The 14662-nt window shown below is 41.0% G+C and overlaps 1 protein-coding gene across 18 annotated transcripts in view; it reads left to right on the top strand.

The window, feature by feature from the left end:
• Nucleotides 1-14662, top strand: part of gw (trinucleotide repeat containing adaptor protein gawky) — a 172602-nt gene that overhangs the window by 46248 nt on the left and 111692 nt on the right. For 4 of the 18 annotated variants that reach the window (XM_071689309.1, XM_071689308.1, XM_071689312.1 and 1 more), the window contains one exon: nucleotides 3543-3614. The exons of the other annotated variants lie outside the window; for them this stretch is intronic. The gene's annotated coding sequence lies outside the window, so the exon portion shown is untranslated. The remainder of the gene's footprint in view (nucleotides 1-3542; nucleotides 3615-14662) is intronic. 18 annotated transcript variants of the gene reach the window in all.

Raw genomic sequence — 14662 nt, 5'->3', positions numbered from 1 at the left:
TTTTGACAGCATGTTGACCCAGGTATACTACATTGTACCAATTCACTCTATTCCTTTCACACCTCTTACCCTCCTGTATGTTCAGGTCCCAGTTGCTTGAAATCTTTTACACTCCATCCTTCCACCTCCAGTTTGGTCTCCCACTTCTCCTTGTTCCCCAATCCTCTAATGCATATATCCTTTTTGTCAAGCTTTCCTCACTTATTCTCTCCATATGTCCAAACCATTTCAACACACCCTCTTCTGCTCTCTCAACCACACACTTTTTATTACTGCACATCTTTCTTAACCCTTTCATTACTTACTTGATCAAACTATCTCACACCAATTTTTGTCCTCAAACATTCCATTTCCAACACATCCACCCTCCTCAGTACAACCCTACTATGCCTTGCAACCGTATGATATTGTTGGAACTACTATTCCTTCAAACATACTCATTTTTGCTTTCTGTGTTAACGTTCTCTCCACACACTTTCCATTGCTCCCAAAACCTTCGCCCCCTCCCCGACCCTGTGACTCGCTTCAGCTTCCATGGTTCCATTTGCTGCTAAGTCTACTCCCAGATATCTAAAACACTTCACTTCCTCCAATTTTTCTCCACTGAAACTTGCATCCCAATTAACTAGTCCCTCAACCCTACTGAAACTAATAACCTAGCTCTTATTCACATCTACTCTCAACTTTCTTCTCTCACACACTTTTCCAAACTCAGTCCCCAACTTCTGCTGTTTCTCACTTGAATCAGCCACCTGTGCTTATCATCAGTGAACAGCAACTGACTGACTCCCCAGGCCCTCTCATCTGAAACAGACTGCATACTCGCCCCTCTCTCCAAAACTCTTGGATTTACCCACCTAACCATCCCATCCATTAACAAATTAAACAATCTTGATGACATCACACACCCATGTTGCAGACTGACCTTGACTGGGAACTAATCACTCTCCTCTCTTTCTACTTGTACACATGCCTTACATCCTTGATAAAAACTTTTCATTGTTCCAACAGTTTACCTCCCACACCATATACTTTTAAGACCTTCCACAAAGCATCTCTGTCAACCCTGTCATATGCCTTCTGAAGATTCATGAATGCCACAATCAATTCCATCTGTTTTTATGAATATTTCTGATACACATTCTTCAAAGCAAACACCTGATCCACACATCCCTTACCACTTCTGTAGCCACTCTGCTCCTCCCTAATCTGATGCCCTGTACATTCCTTTACCCTCTCAATTAATACCCTCCCATATAACTTGGCAGATATACCCAGCAAACTTGTATCTTTGTAGTTAGAACACTCACCTTTATGCTGTTTTGTAAAGACAAGGGGATAAAGGTGAGTGTTTAAATGACAGAGGTATAAGTTTGTTTAGTATACTTGGTAATGTGTATTGGATGGTATTGATTGAGAGGGTGAAGGCATATATTTAGCATTAGACTGATGAGGAGTAATGTGGTTTCAAAAGTGGCAGTTATGTGTGGATCAGGTGTTTCCTTTAAAGAATGTGTGAGAGATATTTAGAAAAGCACATGGATTTGTAAGTGGCATTGATTGAGCTGGAGAAGGTGTATGATAGGGTTGATAGAGATGCTTTGTGGAGGGTATTATAAATGTATGGTGTGGAAGGTAAGCTACTGTGAAGCAGAAGTTTTTATGAAGTGAAGGGTGTAAGGTGTGTGTATGAGTATGAAGAGAGGAGAGTGAATGGTTCCAAGTGAAATTTTGTCTGTGGTAAAGGTGTGTGATGTAACGCTGTTGGTTTGATTTGTTTATGGATGGGTTGATAGGGAGACAAATGGAAGAGTCTAGGAGGTAGGGGTGAGTATGCAGTTTGTTAGGGATGAAAGGGCCTGGAAAGTGAGTCAGTTGTTGTTTACTGATGATGCATCACTGGTGGGAGCTCCAAGTGAGAATCTGCACAAGTTGGTGAGTGTGTTTGGAAGTGTGTGTGAAAGGAGGAAGTTTAGAGTAAATGTCAGTGAAGACAGGGTTATTAGGTTTAGCATGTCTGAGGGATGGTTTAAATGGGGTGTGAGATTGAATGGAGAAAGCTCGGGGGAGTTAAAAGTTTTAGACGTCTGGGTGTGGATATGGTAACAAATGGAACCTTTGAAGTGGAAGTGAGTTGTAGGGTGTGTGACGGTGAAGGTTCCGGGAGTTTTGAAGAATGTGTGGAAAAAGAAGGGTGTTATTATCTGGGAGGGCAAAATGGGTATGTTTGGAGGCATTGCAGTCCCAACAATATGATATGGATTCAAGGCATGGTCTTTAGATGGAACTGTGCAAAGGAAGATGGGGTTGGAAATGAGATGTTTGAGGACAGTATTTGGTGTGAGGTGGTTTGATCAAGTAAAATGTAAAATGGTAAGTGTGTGGTAAAGGTGTGGTAATGATAAGAGTGTGGTTGAGAGAGCTGAAGAGGGTTTACTGAAAAGGTTGAGACATATGAGGAGAACAAGTGAGGAAAGGTTGACAAAGAGGATATATGTTTTAGAAGTAGAGGGAATTGGGAGAACAGAAGACCAGATTGGTTATGGAAGGATGGAAGGAAAAAGATTTTCAATGATCATAAGGTGAACATGCAGGGGGCAGAAGGTGTGCTTGGGATGAAGTGAATTGGAAGAGTGTGGTTTAGAGGGGTCAACTTGCTGTATTGTACTGAACAAGGGCATGTGAAGCATTTGGGGTAAAACATAGAAAGGTCTGTGGGGCCTGGTTGTGGATAGGGAGCTGCTGTTTCAGAACATTACGCATGACAGTTAGAGAATGAGTGTGAATGGATGTGGCCTTTTTTTTGTTTGTTTGTTTCCTGCACTATCTTGTTAAGGCAGGGAATGGGGAACAAGTATTATAAGATAACCAAAAGCCAGTATTTATGAGTCTAGTGTTCCTAAGGATCTTTCTTGTGGGTTTTGAAGCCTTAGGTTGCACTTCTTTAAGTAGTAGGGAAGTTTAGACTCTTTTGGAGTGAGAAGTTCTGACGAGACTATACTTCCACTGATGTAGTATCACAGAAGGTGACTTTTGAGTTAGTGTGAACTGGAGCAAGCAGAGTGGTAACACCCAAACAAACATGTATGTGTTTATAGGAGCCTCTTCAAATGTTACACTAGTTACTCTCTGCCAGTGGCCTGTTAAGGGTGAGGCATCAAAGGCTAAGAAGTAGCACTGGAGTTTATTAGTTATGGTAACTCTATTGCCATGGCCACCTCTTTGAGGGAATTGGAACAGGCATCAGAGATGCAGATAGATGAAAGAGATAATTATTTTTCCAGTGAGTATCATTAAAGTGACACATCTTTAAGTTAATACTGGCTAGGAATGTGATGTTTGACGGATATTTTTTTTTTCCACTTGGGTTCCTTGAAGGGGCCGTGCTTCAAGTTATGATTTTGTAAATTTGCCTTTAGATTCGTAACTGGCTTGTATTCTTTATTTGAATATTCGATAAAGTTACACCAATCAATCTCTCATGAAATGTTTACTCTGCAGTAGACTACGAAAGTCCTTTTAATTTCGATTGTTTTTAACAGAGTGTAACCGGGCCTGACTTCGCACTTACTACTCAAAAAGGATGAAGGCAGTGATTGATCTGCTGTATAAAGGTAAAGGGATTGAAAATGATTGAATGAATTATTCAGGAATATGGCACAGGTATAGTTGGTAAAGTTTATCTTAGGATTTTGAATGGCAGTCTTAAAAGAATTGCTTGATCTCTTGGGAAGTAAAGGACAGTGTTAGCTTAGGAAGGGAAGATGGTTGTTGAACATGTTACCTTTTGGTAGGTAATGGGAAAAGTTGAGAAAAAGTGAAAAATTCTGCAATAAGTTTGGTTTTAGGTAGGGCATATTACAAAAGTTGATAGGAAAGAACTTGGGGAAGTTAAGGCTGTTGTGTACTTGGAGGACTGTTTAATGTTGTTCTGGAAGCTTTTCTGATGAAAGTAGTGCTTAGGTGAGAATAAAGGGTGTTATAAGTAGGCAATTTGCAATAAATGTGAATTAGATGGTGCTTCGTGAGATGAGAATGAGATATGTGTGATTGCAGTGTAAGATTAAACCATGATGAAAAATATTGGGTGCTACGTCATATAGTTTTTGTAACAGGTGGTGGTCTTCTAACTGAACCAGAGAAGGGTTTTTTCATTTTTTTTTCTTAAGTTAGTTTTGTTGGAAGAGGATGTTGATAGTGTATGCTCGTAAGGTCAAGGATTCTGGATTTGAAGGGTTGGAGTATTATCTCATAATTTATATGGTAGAATTACTTCTTTACATCTTTTATAACATGTGTCTTGTTTGATTTCCTCTTCCATTTCATGACTTCTCTCGTGATCCTTGAATCGATTCCTCTGTGTCTTTAATTCCTCCTCTATTCATTCTAATTTTTGGTCTTGCTTTTTAACAGTATTCCATAGTATCTGTAAATATTTCCCCTTTCATATTTATTCTTGTTTTTTCCTTTTGGGTCTTGTTATGATTGACTTGAGGTATATTCTCCCTTTTTTGTGTGTGTAGTCCATACCAGACTATTCCAGTTTGAAAAAAAGGAAAGAAAAGAAAACTAGTACAGGACTTGGTTTAAGAAAACTAGTACAGGACTTGGTTTTGTTACTGTTTGTTGACATGCTTGTTCTAGCTCTCTCATCATGTTTCTTTGCCTTCTGTTGTTTTTCTTTCTTGGCTTGTGCAGTACTGAAGGTCTTAAATTGATTCTCTAGTTTATATAATACATGTAACTGTTATGAACCTTACTAGCATCATCTATGCCTGGAAAATCCTGGAGGTATGGATTTTAACTTTTATGTGGAAATAGCATCCTTCTGGAACAACAGGCATGGAAGACTAAAATTCTACCTCTGAAATCCAAAGGTGTGATATGCACCTTGAAGATCCAGGGCCTGGGGACTCGACACCTAACCAGCTACCATCAGAGACCATGGGATTCATGGCAGAGAAGTTCAAAGAGTGCTTTGGACAAATTCCAACAAAGCGTATCAGATTAGCCAGGCTGTGGGTGGCTATGTAGGTCTAAGGGCTTTGGCTTCCAACAGGTTGGTTGATCAACTACCCTCTCTAGAATTCTGGACCCAGCCCGTGTTTTGGGGTTGAAGACCCCCAAAGACTTCTTCAGATATTCACCAGCACATAGTAGCTGCACTTATCAGGAGAATTTAAGTCTTGAATTGCCTCTTGACCCTTTCCTTTTGGTTTTGCTAAACTTTACTCTGTATTATGATGTCAGAACTGCAATTTTATTACTTTCCAGTTGAGAATTTTACACATTCATTTCTTCAGTGTTAGCCAGTCACCTATGTGAGAAATGGAACCCCTTATAATCCAGTAAGTAAAAGAAATTGATTCAATGAAGTTAGCAAAACAGGGCATTTGATTTAACCCTGCTTTAGATTACCACAAGTGAAAAGTTACCTATGTACTGGTTGTATCACTGGGAGTATAATTTTGTCTAAGAACTTTTCATTCCAGAGGAGTCCATATATTTCCCTCTTTCTTGCTGGAAGTAGCACAGTCTTGGTTAATGTTAAGACTCTTAGAGGGTCTTGGGCAATTAGGCAAAATAATGAATATGGAAACAAGCTTAGAAGTGAAGACAATAATTGTGCATAGGAAAACAGTGTTTCAGTGCAGTCCATTCAGAACGTTACCAATCAGAATAGAGGACACTTTTAAGATTGAAAGGTATATCTTTTTACGGATAATATGCATGTGTATATGGCCTTTTTTTTTTTTTTTCCCCCACAGGAGACTCCCTTTGGGTCATATGCATTGTGTAAGGGTTAAAGGACAGAGCCAAGGGAATTTGAGTGTGTACTTAGGATGGGGGGTGGGGGAGGAATGGGATGTATTTAGGGAAGCAGTGATGGCTTGCACAAAAGATGCTTATGGCATGAGAAAGGTGGGAGGTGGGTAGATTAGAAAGAGTAGTGAGTGGTGGGATGAAGAAGTAAGATTGTTAGTGGAAGAGAAGAGAGAGGTATTTGGACGGTTTTTGCAGGGAGATAGTGCGAATGACTGGGGGACTGCAAGATGTATAAGATAGTGCGAATGACTAGGAGACGTATAAGATAGTGCGAATGACTGGGAGATGTATAAAAGAAAGATGCAGGAGGTCAAGAGAAAGGTGCAAGAGGTGAAAAAGAGGGCAAATGAGAGTTGGGGTGAGAGAGTATCATTAGATTTGAGGGAGAATAAAAAGATGTTTTGCAAGGAGGCAGAGTGCGTAAGACGAGAACAAATGGGAACGTCGGTGAAGGGGTCTAATTGGGAGGTAATAACACCACATTGGGAGGTAATAACAAGTAGTGGTGAAGTGAGAAGGAGATGGAGTGAGTATTTTGAATGTATGTTGAATGTGTTTGATGTTAGAGTGGCAGATATGGGTGTTTTGGTCGAGATGATGTGCAAAGTTAGAGGGTAAGGGAGAATGATTTGGTAAACAGAGAAGAGATAGTGAAAGCATTACGGAAGATGAAAGCAGGCAAGGCCGCAAGTTTGGATGGTATTGCAGTGGAATTTATTAAAAATAGGGGGGTGACTGTGTTGTTGAATGGTAGGTAAGGATATTCAGTGTATGTATGGTTCATGGTGAAGTGCCTGAGGATTGGCAGAATGCTTGCATAGTGCCATTGTACAAAGGCAAAGGGGATAAAGGTGAGTGTTCAAATTTCAGAGGTATAAGTTTGTTGAATATTCCTGGGAAATTATATGGAAGGCTATTGATGAGATGATAAAAGCATGTTCAGAGCATGAGAATGGGGAAGAGCATTGCAGCTTCAGAAGTGGTAGAGGATGTGTGGATCAGGTGTTTGCTTTGAAGAATGTGTGTAAGAAATACTTAGAAAAATAGATGGATTTGTATGTAGCATTTATGGATTTGGAGAAGGCATATGATAGAGTTGCAGTCAGTTGTGGATGAGAGGGCTTGGGAAGTGTCCATTGTTGTTCACTGATGATACAGTGCTGGTGGCTGATTCGGGTGAGAAACTGCAGAAGTTGGTGAGTGAGTTTGGTAAATGGTAAAGTGTGTGAAAGAAGAGTAAATGTGAATAAGAGGAAGGTTATTAGGGTCATTAAGGTTGATGGACAAGTTAATTGGGAGGTAAGATTGAATGGAGAAAAACTGGAGGAAGTGAAGTGTTTTGGATATCTGGGAGTGGATTTAGCAGCGGATGGAACCATGGAAGCAGAAGTGAGTCACGGTGGGGGAGGGGACGAAGGTTCTGGGAGCATTGAAGAATGTGTGGAAGGCGAGAACATTATCTTGGAGAGCAAAACTGGGTTTGTTTGATGGAATGATGGTTTCAGCAATGTTATGTGGTTGTGATGAATGGGCTATAGATAAGGCTGTGCAGAGGAGGGTGGATGTGTTGGAAATGAGACGTTTGAGTATAATATGTGGTGTGAGGTGGTTTGATCGAGTAAGTAATGAGAGGTTAATAGAGATGTGTGGTAATAAAAAGTGTGTGGTAGAGAGAGCAGAAGAGAGTGTATTAAAGTGGTTTGTTCGCATGGAGAGAATGAGTGAGGAAAGATCGACAAAGAGGATATATATGTCAGAGGTGGAGGGAACGAGAAGTGGAAGACCATATTGGATGTGTAAGGATGGAATGAAAAAGTTTTGAGCGATTGGGGCCTGAATATAGAGGAGGGTGAAAGACGTGCAAGAAATAGAGTGAATTGGAAGGATGTGGTATATTGCGGTCGACGTGCTGTCATTGGATTGAACCATGTCATGTGAAGCTTCTGGGGTAAACTATGGAGATGCTCTGTGGAAGGTGTTAAGAATATATGGTGTTAGAGGCAAGGTGTTAGAAGCAGTGAAAAGTTTTTATTGAGTATGTAAGGCATGTGTATGAGTAGGAAGAGAGGAAAGTGATTGGTTCTCAGTGAATGTAGGTTTGCATCTGAGGAGCTTGATGTCTCCATGGTTGTTTAATTTGTTTATGGATGAGGTTGTTAGGGAGGTGAATGCAAGAGTTTTGGGGAGAGGGGCAAGTATGAAGTCTGTTGTAGATGAGAGAGCTTGGGAAGTGAGTCAGTTGTTGTTCGCTGATGATACAGCGCTGGTGGCTGATTCGGGTGAGAAACTGCAGAAGGTGGTGACTGAGTTTGGTAAAGTGTGTGAAAGAAGAAAGCTGAGAGTAAATGTGAATAAGAGCAAGGTTATTAGGTACAGTAGGGTTGAGGGTCAAGTCAATTGGGAGGTAAGTTTGAATGGAGAAAAACTGGAGGAAGTAAAGTGTTTTAGATATCTGGGAGTGGATCTGGCAGCGGATGGAGCCATGGAAGCGGAAGTGAATCATAGGTGGGGGAGGGGGCGAAAATTCTTGGAGCCTTGAAGAATGTGTGGAAGTCGAGAACATTATCTTGGAAAGCAAAAATGGGTATGTTTGAAGGAATAGTGGTTCCAACAATGTTGTATGGTTGCGAGGCGTGGGCTATGGATAGAGTTGTGCGCAGGAGGGTGGATATGCTGGAAATGAGATGTTTGAGGACAATGTGTGGTGTGAGGTGGTTTGATCGAGTAAGTAATGTAAGGGTAAGAGAGATGTGTGGAAATAAAAAGAGCGTGGTTGAGAGAGCAGAAGAGGGTGTTTTGAAATGGTTTGGGCACATGGAGAGAATGAGTGAGGAAAGATTGACCAAGAGGATATATGTGTCGGAGGTGGAGGGAACGAGGAGAAGTGGGAGACCAAATTGGAGGTGGAAACATGGAGTGAAAAAGATTTTGAGTGATCGGGGCCTGAACATGCAGGAGGGTGAAAGGAGGGCAAGGAATAGAGTGAATTGGATCGATGTGGTATACCGGGGTCGACGTGCTGTCAGTGGATTGAATCGGGGCATGTGAAGCGTCTGGGGTAAACCATGGAAGGTTGTGTGGGGCCTGGATGTGGAAAGGGAGCTGTGGTTTCGGGCATTATTGCATGACAGCTGGAGACTGAGTGTAAACGAATGTGGCCTTTGTTGTCTTTTCCTAGCGCTACCTCGCACACATGAGGGGGAGGGGGATGGTATTCCATGGGTGGCGATGGGAATGAATAAAGGCAGACAGTGTGAATTGTGTGCATGGGTATATATGTATGTGTCTGTGTATGTATATATATATATATACATGTGTATGGGGGTGGGTTGGGCCATTTCTTTCTTCTGTTTCCTTGCGCTACCTCGCAAATGCGGGAGACAGTGACAAAGCAAAATAAATGAATATGAATAATAAAAAGATGTTTTGGAAGGAGGTAAATGAAGTGCATAAGACAAGGGAACAAATGGGAGCATCAGTGAAGGGGGCTAATGGGGAGGTGATGACAAGTAGTGGTGATGTAAGAAGGAGATAGAGTGAGTATTTTGAAGGTTTGTTGAATATGTTTGATGATAGAGTGGGAGATATAGGGTGTTTTGGTTGAGGTGATGTGCAAAGTGAGAGGTTTAGGGAGAATGATTTGGTAAACAGAGAAGAGATAGTAAAATCTTTGCAGAAGATTAAAGCCGGCAAGGCAGTGGGTTTAGATGGTATTGCAGTGGAATTCATTAAAAAAGGGGGTGACTGTATTATTGACTGGTTGTGGTAAGGTTATTTAATGTATGTATGACTCATGGTGAGGTGCCTGAGGATTGTTGGAATGCTTGCATAGTGCCATTGTACAAAGGCAAAGGGGATAAAGGTGAGTGCTCAAATTACAGAGGTATAAGTTTGTTGAGTATTCCAGGGAAATTATATGGGAGGGTTTTGATTGAGAGGATGAAGGCATGTACAGAGGGGAAGAGCAGTGTGGTTTCAGAAGTGGTAGAGGATGTGTGGATCAGGTGTTTGCTTTGAAGAATGTATGTGAGAAATACTTATAAAAGCAAATGGATTTGTATGTAGCATTTATGTATCTGGAGAAGGCATATGATAGAGTTGATAGAGATGCTCTGTGGAAGGTGTTAAGAATATATGGTGTTAGAGGCAAGGTGTTAGAAGCAGTGAAAAGTTTTTATTGAGTATGTAAGGCATGTGTATGAGTAGGAAGAGAGGAAAGTGATTGGTTCTCAGTGAATGTAGGTTTGCATCTGAGGTGCTTGATGTCTCCATGGTTGTTTAATTTGTTTATGGATGAGGTTGTTAGGGAGGTGAATGCAAGAGTTTTGGGGAGAGGGGCAAGTATGAAGTCTGTTGTAGATGAGAGAGCTTGGGAAGTGAGTCAGTTGTTGTTCGCTGATGATACAGCGCTGGTGGCTGATTCGGGTGAGAAACTGCAGAAGGTGGTGACTGAGTTTGGTAAAGTGTGTGAAAGAAGAAAGCTGAGAGTAAATATGAATAAGAGCAAGGTTATTGGGTACAGCAGGGTTGAGGGACAAATGAATTGGGAGGTAAGTTTGAATGGCAAAAAACTCGAGGAAGTGAAGTGTTTTAGATATCTGGGAGTGGATCTGGCTGCTGATGGAATCCTGGAAGTGAGTCATAGGGTGAGGGAGTGGGCGAAAGTTCTGGGAGCAATAAAAAATGTATGGAAGGTGAGAACATTAAGTCTGAAAGCAAAAATGGATATGTTTGAAGGAATAGTGGTTCCAACAATGTTGTATGGTTGTGAGGCGTGGGCTATAGATAGAGTTTTGTGGAGGAGGGTGGATGTGCTGGAAATGAGATGTTTGAGGACAATATGTGGTGTGAGGTGGTTTGATCGAATAAGTAATGAAAGGGTAAGAGAGATTTGTGGCAATAAAAATTGTGTGGTTGGGAGAGCAGAAGAGGGTGTTTTGAAATGGTTTAGTCACATGGAGAGAATGAGTGAGAAAAAATTGATAAAGAGGATATGTGTCAGAGGTGGAGGGAATGAGGAGAAGTGGGAGACCAAATTGGAGATGGAAAGATGGAGTGAAAAAGATTTTGAGTGATCAGGGCCTGAACATGCAGGAGGGTGAAAGGCGTGCAAGGAAAAGAGTGAATTGGAACGATGTGGTATACCGGGGTCAACGTGCTGTCAGTGGATTGAACCAGGGCATGTGAAGCTTCTGGGGTAAACCATGGAAAGTTTTGTGGGGCCTGGATGTGAAAAGGGAGCTGTTGTTTTGGTGCATTATACATGACAGGTAGAGACCGAGTGTGAACGAATGTGGCCTTTGTTGTCTTTTGCTAGTGCTCCCTTGCACATATTTAGGGGGAGGGGGCTGTATTTCATGTATGGTGGGATGGCGATGGGAATGAATAAGGGCAGACAGTGTGAGTTATGTACATGTGTATATATGTCTGTGTTTGTATATATATGTATACGTTGAGATATATAGTTATGTATATGTGCGTGCGTGGACATGTATGTATGTACATGTATGTGTGTGGACTGGGCCATTTCTTCGTCTGTTTCCTTGCGCTACCTTGCTAATGCGTGAGACAGAAACAAAGTATAATAAATATAAATGAATATAAATAGTATATGTCTGTGTATGTATATGTATGTATTTGTTGAAATGTATAGGTATGTATATGTGTGTGTGTGGGCTTTTATGTGTATGCATGTGTATGTGGTTGGGTTGGGCCATTCTTTCGTCTGCTTCCTTGCGCTACTTCACTAATGCGGGAGACTGCGAATAAGTATAATAAGTGAAGTAAAAGATACTTGGGAAGGAAAGATATTGGAAAAAATTAGTGTTATCAGTTATTAGGAAATACTTAGAAGAGTTAAAAAAAAAAAAAAAAATGTTGATTACCTGTATTTTTTGCTGTACAAGTATGTGTGTGCTTGTCTTATTGCTGGTTTGTCGACATTTTTTTGATGCTTCCTTTTTCACGTTTACTCCACTACCACCAGAAAATAACTGATACAAACTTTTCCCGGTGTTAACCTTTCAGTATCTGCTGAATTATCACCAGTCATTTGAGAATTAATGAGTATCACTAATTTGCTTCAGACATTTTGAGCCCATCATGCCAAGATAAGTAACACTCGTAACTTTCACAGTCCTTTTTTTTCCTTTCCCAAAACATTCTAGGTTTTTTGTAACCTTATAGACTTGGTTCTTTTCTTGCAGAATGAGAGAGATATTTATTATTATCACTGTTTCCTGCATCAGCGAGGTAGAGCCAAGAAACATGAAGAATGGCCCATCCACTCATATACACAATAATATACATAGGTGCCCATACTCACACATGTACATATCAACATATACATATATACACATAGACATACATACATACATATATATATATATATACATGTGCATATTCATACTTGCTTGCCTTCATCCATTCCTGGCACCACCCTGCCCCCACAGAAAACAGCATCGCCACCTTGTGTCAGCGAAGTATTGCCAGGAACACAGACAAAAAAGGCCACATTCATTCACACTCAGTCTCTAGCTGTCATGTTTAATGCACCAAAACCACAACTCCCTATCCACATCCAGGCCCCATAGACCTTTCCCTGGTATATCCCTGATGTTTCACATGCTCTGGTTCAGTCCTTTGACAGCACGTTGACACCAGTGTACCACATCGTTCCAATTCGCTCTATTCCTTGCATACCCCTCGCCCTCCTGCATGTTTAGGCCCTCATCACTCGAAACCTTTCTCACTCATCGTTCCATCTCCATTTTGGTCTCCTGCTTCTCCTTGTACCCTCCACCACTGACACATATATCCTCTTTGCCAACCTTTCCTCACTCATTCTCTCAGTATGTCTAAACCATCTCAACACACCCGCTTCTGCTCTCACAACCACACACTTTTTTTATACCACACGTCTCTCACCCTTTCATTACTTACTCGATCAAACTACCTCACACCACATGTTGTCCCCAAACATTTCATTTCCAACACATCCACCCTCCTCTGTATAACCCTATCTATAGCCCTTGCCTCACAACCATGTGATATTGTTAGAAATACTCTTCCTTCAAATATACCCATTTTTGCTCTGAGATAACGTTCTCGTTTTCTACGCATTCTTCATCGCTCCCAGAACCTTTGCCCCCTCCCCCACCCTGTGACTCACTTCCACATCTGTGGTTCCATTTGCTGCTAAGTCACTTCCACATCTGTGGTTCCATTTGCTGCTAAGTCCACTCCCAGATATCTAAAATACTTCACTTCCTCTGATTTTTTCCGTGCAGACTCGCATCCCAACTAACTTGTCCCTCAACCCTACTGAACCTAATAACCTTGCTCTTATTCACATTTACCCTCAACTTCTTCTTTCGCACACTTTCCATAATGTAGATGTACTTTATATATAACTTCATTAGTAATACGTGTAGATTAGTAACTTGTATAGATACTGTATATGTATTCGCAGAACTTGGCATGGTGTATGCGAAGGAGGCATGTAAGGACAGGGATAAGTGAAGACCCTTTTACCATGACCTCTCCCTTGATGGGAGTTCTTGAAGGGAACAGGCCTTAGAGATACTGAAAGATAGATAGATAAATTATCTCTTGGGATAGGGGAGAAAGAATCCTACCTTTGTATTCCCTACATGTCACAGAGAGCAACTAAAAGGGTTGGGAGTGTAGGGGGTAGAGCTGGAGAGCCTCCTCTCCTGCTTTGCTTTTCCTAAAGAAGGAACTGAGAAGGGGGCCAAGTGAAGATTTCCCCTCTAATGCTCAGTCATCTGTTATTGACACTACCTTGGTAATGTGGGAGATGGCAATTATGTATGAAAAGAAAAAAAGATAGAAATTGGCAAGTTTGTCAGCTTCAACACAAGCTGCACACTTTTCTCCCTTGTACCTTTATGGTAACTGAATGTTATTGTCATGTTGAGACATTTGGCACCCATATGTTCCTCCCTCCCTACCCCTACCCAGAATATACCCTTGAAGTTGTGGTGGGAATTCTCAGTACAAATGTCTTTGTGGTTGTTGATCATATGTTAAAGATACTAGTTTTTATATGTTGAAAGGTTTCAGATCTGCTGCCTCTTTGAACTTCAGCATTGTGATGATTTATTTTACTGTTTTGTATGTGATTTACATAGTTTTAACATTTGCTTGATGATGAAAATGGGTCATATTTTAACCCTTTTGAAGCCATGAATGTCAGTCTTCTGTTATGTAGCAAGGGTCTATAAATGCTAATCCTCACGTAATTTCCGCCTCCAAGTTAAACTTTGATATTTATTGGCTGTCCATAGATGACAACCCAAACAAAGGATGTCATTGGACCTGCGGACCTGCTTAGAGGCCTCAGTAACTTGCTAGTGATTACAGTGAGTAATTATGTGCCTGTCCTTGGGACTTGCTGAGTATGCTGACATGTCCCTGACATGTCCATGTCAGCAGAAGTGAATATATTTTTCCTTTAGTAAAATGTGCTTAACTCTTCAGTCTTAAAAGAATGGTTTTGGAGGTTTTCTTGCATCCAATCTTATACACACTTTCAAACATTTGTGTGTTTGTTATGCTTTCATGGGTGAACCATAACACCTAGAGGCACCTGAATTTGGATGCAGGTACTTCAGAATCTGGGCAAAGTTTCAAGCTCTTTTGTGATGGATGTTTAAGGCAAACAAAAGGCAGGGTTTTAAAAGCCTCGAGTATAATTTAGTTCACTGTAATTTGTCAGAATGGGCAACCTAGCATCTTCAGATTATAATGGATTTACCTCAGGATCAGAGGTAGGATACAAGAGTAACAGAACCTGGCCTTACAGGCCAAGAAA

This window comes from Panulirus ornatus, chromosome 46 (genome assembly GCF_036320965.1).
Source record: "Panulirus ornatus isolate Po-2019 chromosome 46, ASM3632096v1, whole genome shotgun sequence".
Taxonomy (NCBI): domain Eukaryota; kingdom Metazoa; phylum Arthropoda; class Malacostraca; order Decapoda; family Palinuridae; genus Panulirus; species Panulirus ornatus.
Note: the sequence above shows the minus strand (reverse complement) of the source record. Positions and strands in the feature narration are given on the sequence as shown.